Source organism: Amblyomma americanum, chromosome 4, assembly GCF_052857255.1.
Source record: "Amblyomma americanum isolate KBUSLIRL-KWMA chromosome 4, ASM5285725v1, whole genome shotgun sequence".
Classification (NCBI taxonomy): domain Eukaryota; kingdom Metazoa; phylum Arthropoda; class Arachnida; order Ixodida; family Ixodidae; genus Amblyomma; species Amblyomma americanum.
Genome location: NC_135500.1, coordinates 116,174,849 through 116,192,135, shown reverse-complemented (window position 1 = coordinate 116,192,135; position 17,287 = coordinate 116,174,849).

Genomic DNA, 17,287 nt, shown 5'->3' with positions numbered 1-17,287 from the left:
CTATCTATCTATCTATCTATCTATCTATCTATCTATCTATCTATCTATCTATCTATCTATCTATCTATCTATCTATCTATCTATCTATCTATCTATCTATCTATCTATCTATCTATCTATCTATCTATCTATCTATCTATCTATCTATCTATCTATCTATCTATCTATCTATCTATCTATCTATCTATCTATCTATCTATCTATCTATCTATCTATCTATCTATCTATCTATCTATCTATCTATCTATCTATCTATCTATCTATCTATCTATCTATCTATCTATCTATCTATCTATCTATCTATCTATCTATCTATCTATCTATCTATCTATCTATCTATCTATCTATCTATCTATCTATCTATCTATCTATCTATCTATCTATCTATCTATCTATCTATCTATCTATCTATCTATCTATCTATCTATCTATCTATCTATCTATCTATCTATCTATCTATCTATCTATCTATCTATCTATCTATCTATCTATCTATCTATCTATCTATCTATCTATCTATCTATCTATCTATCTATCTATCTATCTATCTATCTATCTATCTATCTATCTATCTATCTATCTATCTATCTATCTATCTATCTATCTATCTATCTATCTATCTATCTATCTATCTATCTATCTATCTATCTATCTATCTATCTATCTATCTATCTATCTATCTATCTATCTATCTATCTATCTATCTATCTATCTATCTATCTATCTATCTATCTATCTATCTATCTATCTATCTATCTATCTATCTATCTATCTATCTATCTATCTATCTATCTATCTATCTATCTATCTATCTATCTATCTATCTATCTATCTATCTATCTATCTATCTATCTATCTGTCTGTCTGTCTGTCTGTCTGTCTGTCTGTCTGTCTGTCTGTCTGTCTGTCTGTCTGTCTGTCTGTCTGTCTGTCTGTCTGTCTGTCTGTCTGTCTGTCTGTCTATCTATCTATCTATCTATCTATCTATCTATCTATCTATCTATCAAGCACGACATATCCTTTACGTCTCTTTCCTGGTAAAACAGAATTATTTCGTTTTCAGGTCATGCTGTCTCCGATGTCTCATAAGCCGATAATAGGTTCCGGAATGCTGATTCATATGTGGGTGACATTAGGTGAGGTGGATGGAAAAACATATGGCCTGCAACATAGGTGATCCAGTGCATGAACACTTTGGGTTTCCCACTCTGTGACTGCGGTTTCAATGTTTTTGATTTCACCCCGCCATGTCAGCACAACCTAAAAGACTTTATGGCGCAAAACAGTTTTTGCGTTAAACTCTTTCTGTAAAGAACCTGTCTTCGGTGTTTTTGTGTGGAGATCCAGCATCGCATATTGAGTATCAACGGACCATAAAATGCAGCCTGGATTAGTAAGATCTCCCTTCACATACCTGCTTTGCCTAAAGAAATCAGGTTGCCGTAACTCTGTCGGAGCTGCGTTGATGCGGTCGCCAGACCTCATCGCCTACAATGGCAACGTCGAGTTAGCGACCTTGTGCCATCGCTGTCATCTGCATGATAACCATCATAAGCGCTCAGGGTGCCCAGATGACTTAATGAAAAGGTTTTAGACACTCTCTTAGCATGAATGCGAACAACACTATTTCCCTGTCTTACCGCAGCAGGGCAAAAGAGGGAAACAGTGGAATCATCGGAAAACGCGTTCACTCTAAATTACAGTGTGCTACTTTACGCGATAATTCGGTTTAAATAAAGTGAGCAAGGCCGACGTAGCGACCCGGAGCTTATTTCTGATCTGTATTAAAGCGGTTAAAGCCTCTTCTCGAAATGAAAGCAGCAATTCATGTTAGGTAAAAACGCAAGACAGATAGCGGGTGTGTATAGTAACAGAACTCTCCTAAGAAGCTGCAGGGTGCATAAGTATTAATAGTTGCAAATGCTTGTTGCTTTTGCCTTCACCGTAAATATCATGTCATGTAACTTAACCGTATAAGTTTGATTTTTTTCATGCGATGTACTATGATCTGTGATTAGTGTACTAGAAATGTGTACTGAGTGCTACGGCAATAAGCCGGTTGTTTAGGGAAGACAAACACCAATTTTAAAAACAGGCTTTTTGAAGTACTAACGCAATCAGAAGTTTACGAGACGGGAGTATGCGAAAAAATTTATTATAGTCACCTGATATGCGCCAAGATATCTGGGGGCGTGCAGGCTCTCTCCGCTGGTGACTATACTACGTTTCTGGGTAGCGACATAAAGCTTCAATAAATTTTTTCTGCGAACCCGTGTCCCATAATATTTTGATCGCGATAGTACGTAGGCGGCTTCAGCGGGGCAATATGACCTGTTTTGGCGGACATCAGAAATCAGGTGTATAGTGTTAATTAGTAATCCGCTTAACTATATTCTGATGATTGATTGATTAACTACTGCACTTAGACACCTGATGCCGTATTCTATAAGCTGTCCATTTTGCGTTGTCCATTCCGCGTCCATCTGGTCCTCTGCCAGTGGTGGTCACTGAGATATACCCACGCCTTTGAAGCGTCTGTAACAAGCGACCCACCCATTGGCAGCTTAGCGACCGGACCCCACAGTTGGCTGCAAATCAGAACCAATGGCAGCCAGTTGTAAGTTTATTATGATTAGACATTGATTCTGATTCAAATCGTCCAAGATCAAATTTTGAGGATCCCCAAGTGGTCGAAATTTTTCCGGAGCACTCCACTACCGAATATCTTTCTTCATTTCTTGTTTCACTCCCTCCTTTATCACTTCCTTACCGGGCGCATCGGGTGTCCACCAAGATACATTAGACAGTTACTGCGCCGTTTCCTTTCCTCAAGAAACCAATTTTATATTTTACCGGGCCTAATTTTTCGAAATGACCCGGGTCAAATTTCTACGCCGCGATCGGCACGTTCAAATATGATTTTACATTGGGGGTCACCCGGTGTCAGTCAGGTTAAAATTTGGGTTAATAACCTGGTTCAAATGACCCGGTGGCTCGGGACACAACCTTGCCGCATAGCGTCACAGTTACTCGGGCAACGAGCGGTGCTCAAGCAAGATGCACAAGCAAGATTTTTGCTCGGCTGACAATTGTACGATTGCTTTCGCACTAAAATGCGACAGGCCTGCCCAGGGTCGCTCCCATTTCATTTAACATGCCCACTTCGTTCAAATAAAGATTCCGTTGTCAGTCGCGCTACGTCCAGTCATTGTCTTTTTGTTTTTCCTTGTAACCACCCACCGCAATCAAGCCACACAGCAGCTTAGAATAGAGGCCGACCTAGATGCAAGTAAATACGGTAATCGTTCTCTAAAGTAGTATTGCCGCGTTGAAGAGGATGCAACTAAAAATTACTCCTTTGTTTCAAAACTTCACCGCATTTCGATCCAAAATGCACATAAGTGTGGTAAAATGAATCACTCATGTCATGCTGATCGCACTTACTGTATGAATGCGGCTAGAAATGCAAATTTATTTCACGCGACAACATATGCCAGGCATCGGCGAGCACCACAACAAAGACAACGGAGCTTAACGTTCGCCCAGGAATAGAGCGTACAGAACAGATATTTGACTCATTTACTTCTGAATATCAAAAAAGTTCAGAATAAAAAAAATTATCTCGCAAAGAAATGGCGTAAGCGTGCACGATATTTCATTTGAGGTTTTCCGAACAGGGAGCACCTGACCACTTTCTTTTAGAATGAAAAATGAAGCGAAACGACATTTCGGGGAAGGGGGGGGGGGGGGGGGAAGAGCTCGCCGTTCAGTCTTACCTGACTGATTCTGGCCTTTGGAACACTCTCTCTGACTCCCATTCAACCTCCGTTTGATCTATCTAGGCTCTAAGATACGGCAACCATGTTTACACTGCGCACCTTCATCGTCGTTTTACGGGCATCGCACTCTAAGCTGCAGCTGCGTAAACATTCATTGCACGATGAACTGTGGCGTGGTTTGCGACACGCGCATTTCATTCACTCTGGGTCGACCAAGGCTTATTTTTCTGGGCCACATTCTCAAAAGTAGTTCGAAGAAACCTATATTTCTACTGCCGACTTCTCACCTCTTCGAAGTTCGTTACTTATTTTTGATTTGTTTACAAATTTTGTTGGCCGCGGGGCCGTTACAGTGGTGGGACGTAACACGAAAAGAATGACGTGATAAACTGCGAATATTTAAAATAAAAATACAAAATTCACTATAGTTTTAAAGTCACCTTTTAGGATCCGTAAATCATTACAACATCGGAATGTTTATTTCAGAGATGCAATATTATTGAATTGATCGGTTTGAAATTAAGTGCAGATAAATCACACGAAAGGTCAAATGGAAACAAAGGTAACTTTTTATATTATTTATGTGGTCTTTTGTGCCGTCTATAGGTTAATCAGTCTTCTACCGACTTCAACCGGTAACGTGCTACACGCCGTTAAGACTGTCTACATATCTGTATCAAAGAAACTGTTCTGGGTATCCTTTTAATACATTCTGCTGATGAGTCATGCTTATATACTCTGAAGTAGCCTAACAAATCTTTTCACAAGCCTTCAGACTATGCGATCCCCATGTAGTCTTCAACCGCTTTGGATTCATGCCTGACTTGTACACTGTAGCTGGCAGTTTTATACGCTTCAGATGATGAAAGAAGACTCAACAACTTCGAAAAAGAAAAGGTAGTAGAAACACCGGCTTTCAGAGGTTTTAAGCAGATGACACATGAAAACTTTTTAACCGAATCTGAGGCATTGTAAGAGGAAAAAAAGGACGCTTACGTCATGAAAGGGATCACTACTGATATTAATCATTTTGTAAACATATACGGAAGCTCATTCCATTTAGCGCGCCTTAAATAATGCTTCTGTGCGATACGTCGTCATCTTCTAAGTACCAGCATCCAGTCCACGTCTCGATTGATTTATTTCCGAACACTAATCGCTAATCCTGGTTCTCGCCTTCCTTTCGCACTCTCGAGAGTGCGGTAAGAGTGCGGTAATGCTAAAACTGCGCAACATGATCTGGAATGCCAAATCAGTGCCGACAACCAGACATGGTTTTAGCTTACGATGGATGAAATAATAAAATATCAATACCGGGGAAATGTTTTTTCGCTCGCTTGCGTAGCGGCTCGGAAGCGATCCATGCATTTTATAGTTTGCGTACCTACCAGCAAAACGCTTAGCATGAGCAAAACGCTTAGCATGGCCGCGGCCAATAAGCCGCTTAGCTCCGGCGGGAACCTCCGCTCCCAGATGGGGAGTGCAAAAGGTGACGAGAGGAGAGGGAAAGGCGCGAAGACAGTAAAATTCAAATTTTAACTACAGATAGCTCAGCGTCTACAAAGCGCATTTAAAAAATATTTGCTGGACACCATTTGTGAAGCGACGTGCTTCAATATCCCAGGCATGCCGCAACTTTATTAGAGCCTCCTTCACAGCCCCTTTAAGGTAGCTTCCCTCCAGAAATTTTCGTTCGTTACTTTGGGTAAGGTTAGGCTAGGTTGCTATGACAGGGCTCTCACAAAAGCTTCTACCTGGGTTACATTGCTGAGAGTAGTGACTGTGCCAGCCTTTAAGCTTCAGAAGTTTAATTCCAGGAAATGATTTTTGGTTGCTATTGTTGAAAAACCTCTATATGTAACAAATTTCCTCCTAAAGTATGCCGCAGGCTAATAGAATGCAGTGACTGAATCTGATTAAATGTTCGGAATCTCATAAAATCAAGGCAAAGACACAGCGAAGGCTCCACTGCTGCGATGTGGATCATGACTATCGGATTCATGATTCGTGTTCTTTGAAACTCATGCGTCATAAAATTTCGTGCAAATTTATCAGGCATAGGTTTCTAACTATGTATACATACGAAACGTCTTTTAACTTAAAAAATAATTTGAGACTTTTATGTGTCTCTCTTTCTCGCGCTTAACTCTTTTTATTTGTGCTAACTTGCTTATCACATAGGAAAAGAAGCACTCACTTTCGTCGTAAACAGCACTACAGCACTGGCGGGTTTCGGAGACGATTGAGATCGGCCTGCTACTAATGTCAAAGGATGTGCAAGTACCACTTTGGACGTTTGTATATATGAGAAAAGTGTTGAAAACGGTGTGCTGCACAAAATTATGTTCTGTTTCGAATTCTTGTTCCGGTTTTTATTTGAGACATAATTTTTGCAACAGTGGCAAAAAGAGTTGTCTCCTTACCCGCTAATGAAGCCGTAGTGCACGAAGACCAGGGAAGCCAAAAAGAATGTTGGAATAAAGTTAATGCTCCGCTAAACCAACGTGTAACCTTCAGCCCGGTTTTGAATATTTTATGCAGAAATTAAACTTTTTCAGGCTGTATTTTAACTGATTGATCATGATCTCGCAGTAAAGAGTGTGCAATTTGCTCATTACTAAAGTGCTAATCCAAGACATTGAACTGCTATCTTTAGATCTGCGCATCCGTGTTTAGTTTCTATATTTAGGTTTTCATATTCTCTTAAATTTGGTGCTTAACTTTTGTATTGTTGCTGCGCCAAACTCTGAAGCTTTAATAAACTTTTAAATTCCTATATAGCAAACTGAAGCAGTATTTTTATGAGTGTGGTCTGCAAATTAAGTAATCTGTCGAGCTCTTAGTCAAAGCTCTCAAGCATTGTTTTTTATTTTTTTTACACTTGCGTTTGTTATATTACCTCGGCTCCAATTCTCTTCTTTCATCTGAACGGTTGCTTTGATTTCGTTCCTACATAAGCATTAATGCCCTCTGTCATCACTCATTTGGCCCTGTGAACCGTATGAATAGGCGAATGCATGAATACATAGTTTACAAATGCTTAAATTATATGACAAATTTATTCAGTTACGATAAGTGGAAGTTTGCTTTTCTCATCGCAAGATGATGATATACTTTCTACCTTGGTACGACCAGCCTTGTGGAATCTTATGGTAGCCTTGCGACCCCTAATATAGATCATTTAATGAAGGCAAACAAAAGTTATTTGCTGAGGAATACGAAAACCCTAATGCAGAGAGCTCTTGGATGCTTTTAGCGCCCTTTATGTGCCTGCAGTCCTGTTAAAGGAGCGCTTTAATGTCGCCGTAGACACAGGCGTGCTAAGATGGAAAAAGGCGGCATATGCAAAAAGTCATTCACATTCCAAAACGTCTTTTGAGTTTCTAACTAACGTATTAAAACACTCAGACGTGAGTCTAATAGTTTTAACTAAAGCATTCCCCGTTCACTGAAGCCGTTCCAAACCGAGATTTCTTCCTTATTTTATTGGCACGCTGTGACACAGTGATCAGGAATGAATGAAAAGATTAGTTACAGGGCCCTTAAGGGGCTGTGTTGGGGCCTCTAATAAAGTTGCGGCATGCCTGGGATATTGAAGCATGCCACTTCACGAGTATTGTCCAGCCAGAATTTTTTAATGCGCTTTTTAGAAGCTGAGTTATCTGTAGTTAAAACTTGAATATCAGCGTCTTCGCGCCTTTCTCTCTCCTTTCGTCACTTTTTGCACGCTGGAAGGTAGGTGCTCCTTCGCCGACACCCCTCTGTGAGCGGAGCTTCCGAGCCGCCGGAGCGAAGCGGCTTATTGGCCGCGGCAACGGTAGCTGCCTGACGTCTGAAAGAATCTAACCAATGGCCACCTCTCACCTTGCCTACGTAGATGCGGGGGACGGAGGAGGGTGCGAGCATGAAAAAGTCGCCGGGAAAGGCTCGCCAACTTTGACGCGTGATTGTGGGTCGTCTGCTGCATGTAGAAGAGTATTATTTGGCTCTGGTTTTCATGGCAACACAGTGCTGTGATTAAGTGAGTTAATGTGCTCTCTTCGGAAGGCGTTTCAGAGCCACTTTAATGAGAAGCATTGCTCCCCCAAAATTGACGACATGAGGAGTTGGCCAAACAAACGCATCAGTTTCAAATAGAATTTATCGCACTGGACGTGCTGGCATTTTTTTTTCACTGCCAGTATTGGCTACAACCACTCAGCAATACAGGGCTTAGGGATGAAAGCAATCGCTGCTCATGACACGCATCGATTACCTTCGGGCATAGGAAAGTGTTCACAGGCGAGCCATGATTGTCAGTGAATGTTGTTATTTCAACAGCCTCAAACATAACTCTCACGGAAATCTAATAATAATAATAATAATAATAATAATAATAATAATAATAATAATAATAATAATAATAATAATAATAATAATAATAATAATAATAATAACTGGTATTTTGGGCAAGGAAATGGCGCAGTATCTGTCTCATATATCGGCGGACACCTGAACCGCGCTGGAAGGGAAGGCATAAAGGAAGGAATGAAAGAAGAAAGGAAGAAAGAAGTGCCGTAGTGGAGGGCTCCGGAATAATTTCGGCCACCTGGGGATCTTTAACGTGCACTGACATCACACAGCACACGGGCGCCTTAGCGTTTTGCCTCCATACAAACGCAGCCGCCGCGGTCGGGTTCGAACCCGGGAACTCCGGATCAGTAGCCGAGCGCCCTAACAACTGAGCCACCGCGGCGGGTCACTGAAATCTCTGAATTTACATTCCGCGATCAGTAAGGCAGAACAATGTTTTTTTTTATGTTATTCAGACCACCCGTGTCACATGCAGCACGGCATTGCGCTTCCCAAGGCTCTGTCAAAGCGCTCCAATGTTAGCGTTTGGGGTGCAGTTACACGCTTTGTAGATCAAGAATGTTTATTTAAAACCACTGCTAAGGTCCTCGGCCGGAACAATTCAGCATGGTGTTTCAAGAAGGATGCGTTACGGCAGATGATTCTTTACTCGACACGTGGTAATTCCAGGTTCATTGTCCTGATAGTGATCTCAGCTTTAGGGTTCGTTTCAATTATCATTTTTGCAAAAGCCAAAGTACCTCTCTAGCCCTGCCTTGTCTTCAAAAGCGCTAAGTGTTTTCTCGGAGAGAACGAGTTAGTGCCGCACATGCCAGGGAAACTTTTTAAAGAAAAATCTGCAAGCGAGATATCTAAACACTTGTGCCTGGCATGGGTTAATGTTTAATCAGCTCGTTTAGAGGGTACGTAATTAGATTTTAACCGCAAATATATCGATACATAGATGTGCTCTTGCCATATAAATTATTCATTCTGCTTCATGTCATGGTCTGGATAATGCATGGTCTAATTTTTTTTATCCTTAGCTTTCCTTGCAACAAAAAAAGAAACAGGCACCACTTTATGTTTCTTAAAACTACACCGAGTATTTTTAAAACATCGCTTTTTCGTTTAGTACAAAGTTTCGTAGCATGTTGATGAATGCTAGTTCTAGAAAAGTGTAGGGAACAAGCTAAATTAAGCCTCCAATGTCGAAAAACTTTATTATTCTAACCGTAGCTAGCGGTTCGGTCCGCTCACTTTCTTTTCCATTTCACATGCGTGTAAACTATTTCGTTTTAAATTATAGAGTTAAATCGAAAATGCAGTCTTCACGTTTATTTATCGCGCGCTAAGACCAAATTAGCAATGAACACCGACAGGTAAGCTTGCATGGAAATACTTTATGTTATCTATTCCCGCAATAAATTTTCTGCTTCGCCATTTATGATGAGCTTCGTCATACGGGTCATGCCCTCCACTGTAAAAAAAAGAAATGTTATAAAATTGTATCCACTTTTTCCACAATGCAGCGAAGTTATAAGCGGTGCGCACTTAAAAATGTAGGAACACAATTGAACATATGTAAAATTATTACCGTCGACAGTGTTCTAGATGGTTGGGTCGAGGCTAGTTCGGTGTGATCGCTGCTTCCTTTTCTTCAAGCGTATTCAAGTGGTGACATCGAAAACAGAGAGTCAAAAAAAGGTAGCGTCCGGACCATAGAAGCTGCCTTTCTCAACTTCAGTTTAGCTTTTATGAAGGCTTGTCTTAGAAAGAAATTGACGACTGCGCTGTAAAGGTCAAACTACTTGAGTCGCTGGACACAAGTCGACTGTCTATGTCCAGGAAATGAACTTTAGCACAAGTGTAGAAAGCGTTTTCAAGCAGGTTTGTCTGCAGAACTCATTGAAAATTCGCTTGAGAACATTTACTGTAAAATGAGGGCCCAGATTCTGCCATTTTTGCGACACTGCTCAGGGCAGAAAATACGTGCAGATGCGGTATTCAGTGCTCTGCTGCTTCATAAAGTAAAAAAGACGGCTCCCGTCCATCTTGTGCAAAAGACGAGAGATTCTGTCATGCTAGGATTCTGAATAGCACTGCGCTGCTGGGCCGTTTGTTTTCCCCGGCGAATACTGATGTCAGCGTTCTTCGTGCTGACACAGAATTATTCAGAACCATCCCCGTAGTACTATAGTGAAGAGTCAGCCATTCGTAATATTTAAACTCTGTAGAAGTATGCACGGATAAAAAAACAAGACCATTCGTATTCCCTTAGGCGCAAGTGCGCGCTCATTTATCGCGCTTGAAAAATACGTTCCTTCATGGACGGCTTCCTCGCCTCCGGGATTCGTCTTTATTTAAAGTTGCCACCCAGCCTGATTTTAAATAATAAACGTTCATAGAAGTGCGGGATTCTCAGGCGGGCTTTTCTTTACATTGATGTCCGTGTCTTTTCAGCTGAGAAGAATGGTCATCAATCAAGCAGAGGATTAATTGAATTGTGTACTTGCTTCACGCAAAAGTTTTTTCGCTTCCTGCATTACTTTTATTTAAACGCTGGTATTTTCTCTGATAACCGAGTTGCAAGCATTATTTTCTTCTCCAGGGATTATGCGCCAAACTCAACTTCTTGTTCCTGCTCTGCACATCAGTATTTTTTTCTGTTCCATTTACGTCATTTCTACTTTAACTCTTTGTTTCGGTGCGGCACTAAAAAGGATGAGGGCTCACAGTTGATATATAATGCTATCACACAAGAGAGCTGATATTTTTAATCTTCTTAATATGGGCATCCGTAAAAAAGAGTCAGTTGGCTTTACCTGATACTATCGGACGTAGCGCAACTTTTACGCCTCCTGATTTCTGTACATCATTAAAGCGCTGTTTGTTTTCAGTGATTTCTGTGTGCTAGCAAATAGACAAGAAACACGGGAAATTTCTGCAACTTCCACTCGTACTCGTCATGGGCTTGGTAGGAGGCGATGGCGGTACATTGTTCCAGGTAATGATAATGACTCATGGCGCAGAATAAATATGAGCAGAAATATTAAGGCTAAAACAGCGCAACTGCACGAGGATGAGAGATGAGGATACAGACACAAGGACCAGGGAAAATAATACGTCTGTCATATCTTGCCTCATCCTTGTGCAGGTGCGCTGGTTTAGCCCTATTATGTCATACTAGCTCGCTCATCGGTCTGTGTTGTTGAGTATAAGAGAGCCGTTATCGTCACTAGCACGGCTCGTCGCCGCATAAAGAAAACTAAAGCCAAAGTAAAACAGTACGACCGCTTGAAATACTTTTTAGAGAAATAAATTGTCTACAATAAATGCTGAACAAAAAGATGGGTCATGCGGGCTGATTATTTAGCCAGACAGAAATAGTACTACTGAGCAAAAATGAGTTCCTTAGTCTGATATATTGCTCATGCAAACATCTTTAGGAATAGACTTGGGACTGGCACAGCTGCCACGTGGTTCGTACTAATTTTGCGTTTTTCAAGTAGAGAATGAGATAATAAAGTTTCCCAACGGTCCAGTCAAATCCACTTAATTTTACAATAGATCCTCAACCCGCATTTAACGCCTGCCCTCGTGCCCGTAAGTATATAACTGCCATCCGAAGCAGAAAGGTAAAAAAAAAGCGCTTCAATAACACTTTTTTTTAAGTGAACTGGGAAGGCCAAGCATGTGACGATAAAATAAACGATAGGGCTTTCATTGAGTAAGCAGTCTTTTTGCCCTGGGTTTTAATCGCAGGCGCTAAAGATCTTTCAGTTCAACCGAGAGTGCCATTGTGCATATTAGTGGGTGGATAAGCCGTAAATGTGAAGGCTGAATACGAAGGAACCGAGTATTCAGTACCTCGCTCTCTAGTTGGAACGGAAAAAATTAAGCAATTAAGCAAGTCACCACTTGAATACGCTTAAAGAAAAGAAAGCAGCGATCACACCGAACTAGCCTTGACCCAACCATCTAGTACACCCTCGACGGTAATAATTTCACATATGTTCATTTGTGTTCTTTAAATTTAAAGTACGTACCGATTATAAATTCGCTGCGCTGTGGAAAAAGTGCATACAATTAGATGGCATGACACGTACGACGAAGCTCATCAAAAATGGCGAAGCAGAAAATTAATTGCGGGAATAGATAACATGAAACATTTCCATGCAAGCTTACCTGTCTGTGTTTATTGCTAATTAGTTCTCAACGCGCGACAAATAAACATGAAGACTGAATTGTCGACCAAGTGAGTGAGCAAAAAGGTGCTGTAGTTTCATGGTTTGCTGTGATTTAAGCGAGTGCCCAAAGGGCTGTAGGGAGTGGTGTTGCTCCTAAATTCCTTAAAAAAATAAGGTTTCTTTTCTCGTAAAACAACAAAAATAGATTTGCTGAAGAGTCGGCAAAAAGTGAGCATATCCTCGGACAGCCGGGGTTCGTAAATGGGGCGTAACTGAAAAGCAATTTATCCCAAGCTTTACTATAAAGATCACTGCGCGTAAAGAAAAAGACATACTGTGTGACTTCCAGATGAACTATGTTACTGAGAATACCAGTCAAGAAAAATTTCAACCGCGTCGGCGATACTTTCATCGATACTTCTACAACTGGAACATGCGCGAACAACAAGCAGAACGCAGCCCGAGGGGAAAGATGCTTACACTAAAGCAATATAACTGTTTCTAGAAGTCTGCCTCGCAAGCAAACTGTACCAAAGGCGCGATTGGATTCGACTGGAGCAAACTTTATTTGTGCCTGCAGTTGGGCGCTCGCGCGCCCCGACGAGGGCCTACGTCGTCTACGAGGTTGCCGTTAATCGGCGCGGGTCTCCGCTCGCTGTTGCCGGCTGGCTGGGTCCCTGCCTTTCGAGGGCCCCGAGGACCTGCTGGACGGCCCATAGCTGTTGGTCTTGGTCGTTGCTCTTCGCGGCTGCCTCCAGCCGCGGCGGGATTGTTCTTGATCTTGCTTCCTTTGGATTTTTGATACAGTCGCACAAGATGTGCGTGTGATCTGCCGTCTCCCTCCGGCAGACTCTGCACGTATCGGTCGGGTAGGTCTCGGGGTACATGCGATGCATCAGTCCCGGGCTCGGTAGCGATCCGGTCTGGAGCTGTCTCAGTAGTACCGCCTCCGCTCGACTCAGCCTCGGGTGCGGGTGTGGGAGAATCCTGCGAACCAGGCGGTAGGCTTTCGTGATTTCGCTGTAGTCCGTCATGCGGTCCTTGGCTCCGAACCACGTCGGACGGTGTGTTGCCGGGGCGCTGTTGGTTAGCGCTCGCGCCGCTGCGTGTGCCGTCTCATTGTGGTTCTCACTGCGTTCCGACGCGTCGCCCGCGTGCGCCGGAAACCACTTGATTCTTACTCTTCTGTCTTGCAGTTTGGTCGCTCGTAGTGCGCGCTCGGCCCCCCTGCAGACTTGGCCTTTGGCGAAGTTTCGCACCGCCTGTCTCGAGTCACTCAGCACCGTGTAGCAGTCTGCGTCGGCGATGGCCAGGGCGATGGCCACCTCCTCCGCTTGTTCCACTCCGGCGCTTCTAACGCTCGCTGCCGTCCTCGTGGCGCCGGTCGACGCCTCTATGACGACCGCTGCGAAGGCGTTCCGTTGGTATTCGGCCGCGTCCACGTACCGCGCGCGCTCGTCGCTGGCGCGCAGGTCGATGAGAGCCTTGGCCCTCGCCGCTCTTCTTCGCTTGTTAAACTCGGGGTTCATGTTCATGGGTATGGGGTCGATTCTGGTCTGGCGTCGGACCTCTTCGGGGACGGGGAGCTTCATCTCCGCCTCGTTCGAGTGTCCTATTCCCAGGTCGTCCAGTATCTTCCTCCCGGCTTTGGTCGTGGACAGCCGCTCAAGTTGAGAGGTCAGTTGCGCTTCGGCTATTTCTTCGAGCGTGTTGTGTGTGCATCCCGAGTTGGAAGAGGCGGGTCGTGCTCGTGGACTCGAACAGGCCAAGCGCCGTCTTGTACGCTCTTCTGATGATTACATTGATTTTGTTGCGTTCGTGTTGCAGCCATCTGTGGTAGGCTGCAACGTACGCGACGTGGCTGATGATAAAGGATTGGACGAGCCTGATTAGGCTCTCCTCTCTCATGCCAGCGCGAAGCACATTGGGCAGATGCCGCTCGACTGAACTGAGATTTAGAGAGTCAAAGCTCGAGCTGCGATCCTAAGGCAGTGCCTGTACAGACTCCGCATGTGCAAAAATAGTTTTTGAGGAAAGGAAATGACGCAGTAACTGTCTCACTTATCTCGGTGGACACCTGAATCGCGCAATAGTAATGAGAGAGATAAAGGATGGAGTGAAAGAAAGAAAGGGAGAAAGAGAGAAATAAAGAAGGGAAGAAAGGAAGAAAGAAAGAAAGAAAGGCAGAAAGAAAGGAAGAACGGAAGAAAGAAAGCAAGAAAGAAAGTAAGTAAGGAAGAAAGAAAAAAAAGAAAAAAGAAAGAAAGAAAAAAAAGGAAAGGAAGAAACAAAGGAATAAAGAAAGAAAGAAACAAACAAACAAAGGAATAAAGAAAGAAAGGAAGAAAGAAAGAAAGAAAGAAAGGAAGGAAGAAAGAAAAAAAGAAAAAAGAAAGAAAGAAGAAAGAAGGAAAGGAAGAAGAAAGAAAGGAAAGGAAGAAAGAAAGAAAGAGAGAAAGAAAGAAAGAAAGAAAGAAAGAAAGAAAGAAAGAAAGAAAGAAAGAAAGAAAGAAAGAAAGAAAGAAAGAAAGAAAGAAAGAAAGAAAGAAAGTAGGAAAGAAACAAAGAAAGAGGTGCCGTAGGGCGGTCTCCAGAATAATTTCGACCACCTTTAGCCTGCGCCGACATCGCACAGCCCATGGGCGCCTTTCGCGTTTCCCCTCTATCAAAACGCGGTACTGGGGTTAATAAACAAATTCGGCTGAGACACTCGGCACTACAGGTACAGGAGTCTGTACAGTCTGTCTGTAGAGTCTGTCGTACAGTCTGTCTGTACATTGTGCATGCACAGATTCCGCATGTGGAAGTTTAAATAGAGCATCCATGTTGATGAATATAATCAGCTGCCCCGTTTCTTTATCTTTTAGAAGTAATGACGTAGTAGCATAGAATGTTGTTTTAATGTTTCAAATTAAAATGGTGCTTTTAATAATGACTACAACGTTCAACGGCACCTCCAGAACCCTCACAATAATACGAAGTTTAAAATAAGTGCTTAAAGTCATTTCGAAGTTTTGATACTTTATGCATTAACCACTCAGGAGAGAACGAACAGTCTGAATCTAGTAAGGACCAGAATTTACTTCAATACGTTTGCACGCTGGCCAAGCTATGCCAAATGCTGCCTTTTCTTTATTATTGTAGTAGCACTCTCTATAATATTTCGAGTTGAAAGCGACCCCATTTTCTTAAGAAAGCCAAGTTAAAAGAAAGGGAACATGGGGCAAGGTGGCATGAGGTAGAGAATATATACGGCAAGTCCATGTCACTCATTGTGCCCAGCTTCCCGCACGCTGTATCATTTTCCTGTTGATAGCCTTCGCAGCCACGTTTTTTCAAGCGCTTTTCGCACATGCTTGGTTTACAACAAAAAGCATGCCCATTCTCTAGGCAGGATCGTTATCTTTGGGTATTCTACGCATTAATACATCGTGTTCACACCATCGATTAAGTGATGAAGAAATTTTTAGAATAAAAACAACCTCTTAAATGGCCTTCATTATTATGAGAAAGCATTTGACTGAGGCGAAGTATCCAAATTCATGCCAGCATTGCGTAACGATGAGGCAGAAGATGAATATGTAAAAGTGCTGGAAAATATTTTTAGGAGCTTCACAGCAAACATCAGAGCCCTTAGAGGAGAATGCGTTAAAATACCGATTACGAAGATTGTTAAGCAATGAAATAAGATCTCCTGATTATCATGCGCCGCCTCTTCGGAGAGATGGATTGCGAAGGATTGAGGATAAAACCTAATCGAGAACGCTAATAGAGCTAATGGAAGTAACTCAGGCGCCGACCTGGGAAACATGATCGAGGACCAAAAAAAGAAAGAGCGGTAAGTCTAAAAATAGAAGAAATCTAAAGTAATATTCAATACTCTGGGAAGGATACAGCAGTATACGATAGGCAGCGGCGCATTGGGAGTTTTCAGGGAATACATAGTTACTTAGGGAACGAGAGTGAAATAATTCGAAAAATAAGCATGGGAAGGTGTTCATCTAGCACGGACTCTCAAGTGATTAATCGCAGTTTACAGATATCCCTGAATAGGAAGGTGTTGAACTGTGGCATCTTACCAGTACTAAATTGAGCGGGAGAAACAAGGAGGCTGACGAAAAGGGCGGAACTTAAATTGTGGACTGCACAACGAGCTGTGGAAAGGGACATGATAGGTCCAACGCTAAGGGACAGAAATGAGCCAGAATGGATCGGGAAACAAATTCGAGGTAAAGACATCCTAGTCGGAATAAAGGAGCTCGAACGTGCATGGCCAGGCCGTGTAATGCGAACGCTAGACAATCGATGGTCTATTAAGGTAAAGGTGTTGATTTATAGAGAGGCAAAACGTAGAAATAGTCAGAAGGTTGTGTGGGCGGATTATATTAGGAATACCCTGAGCACGCACTAACTACGGCTGCCAGATGATAAGAGGTATGCCCACTTCGCTGCTAAAAAAGGGATATGTTTCACATCCACAATACGGTTTATTTTGAAAAATGGATCTTAGCCGCAATGCCTGGACTGTTTATGCCTTTTTGTACATTTCACCATTCACTGTATACCTCATTAAACTTTTGGCCTATCTTGTAATTATCCTGGCTTAAGTCGGGATTTTGTACCAGATCCTTCTATGTCTGGAACTCTGTTTTTATATTCTCGTTTTTTGCCAGTGCTATGTGTTTAGGGGATGTGGTCCCCGTCGAGCCCAGTTAAAGGCTTTGGTTCACACTCCTCAACATTTGCAGTGTTCATGTTGGAATAAAGCGTAAATTAAAATGATAAAATGAAATGAAGTTTGCTTGGAAAAGGTGGCCCGCGCTGCTACATGACAGTTTTGATTAGAGATACTTGCGAAAGGCCTCTAAACTGCAGTGCACTTAGGCTGATGATGTTGATCGACTCCCGGCGCCAGAAGCTTTTGAGAACGCGAAAAGTAAAAAGGTGCAATCTTGCCCCAGGAATTGCGTGAAAAATAGGAGAGAA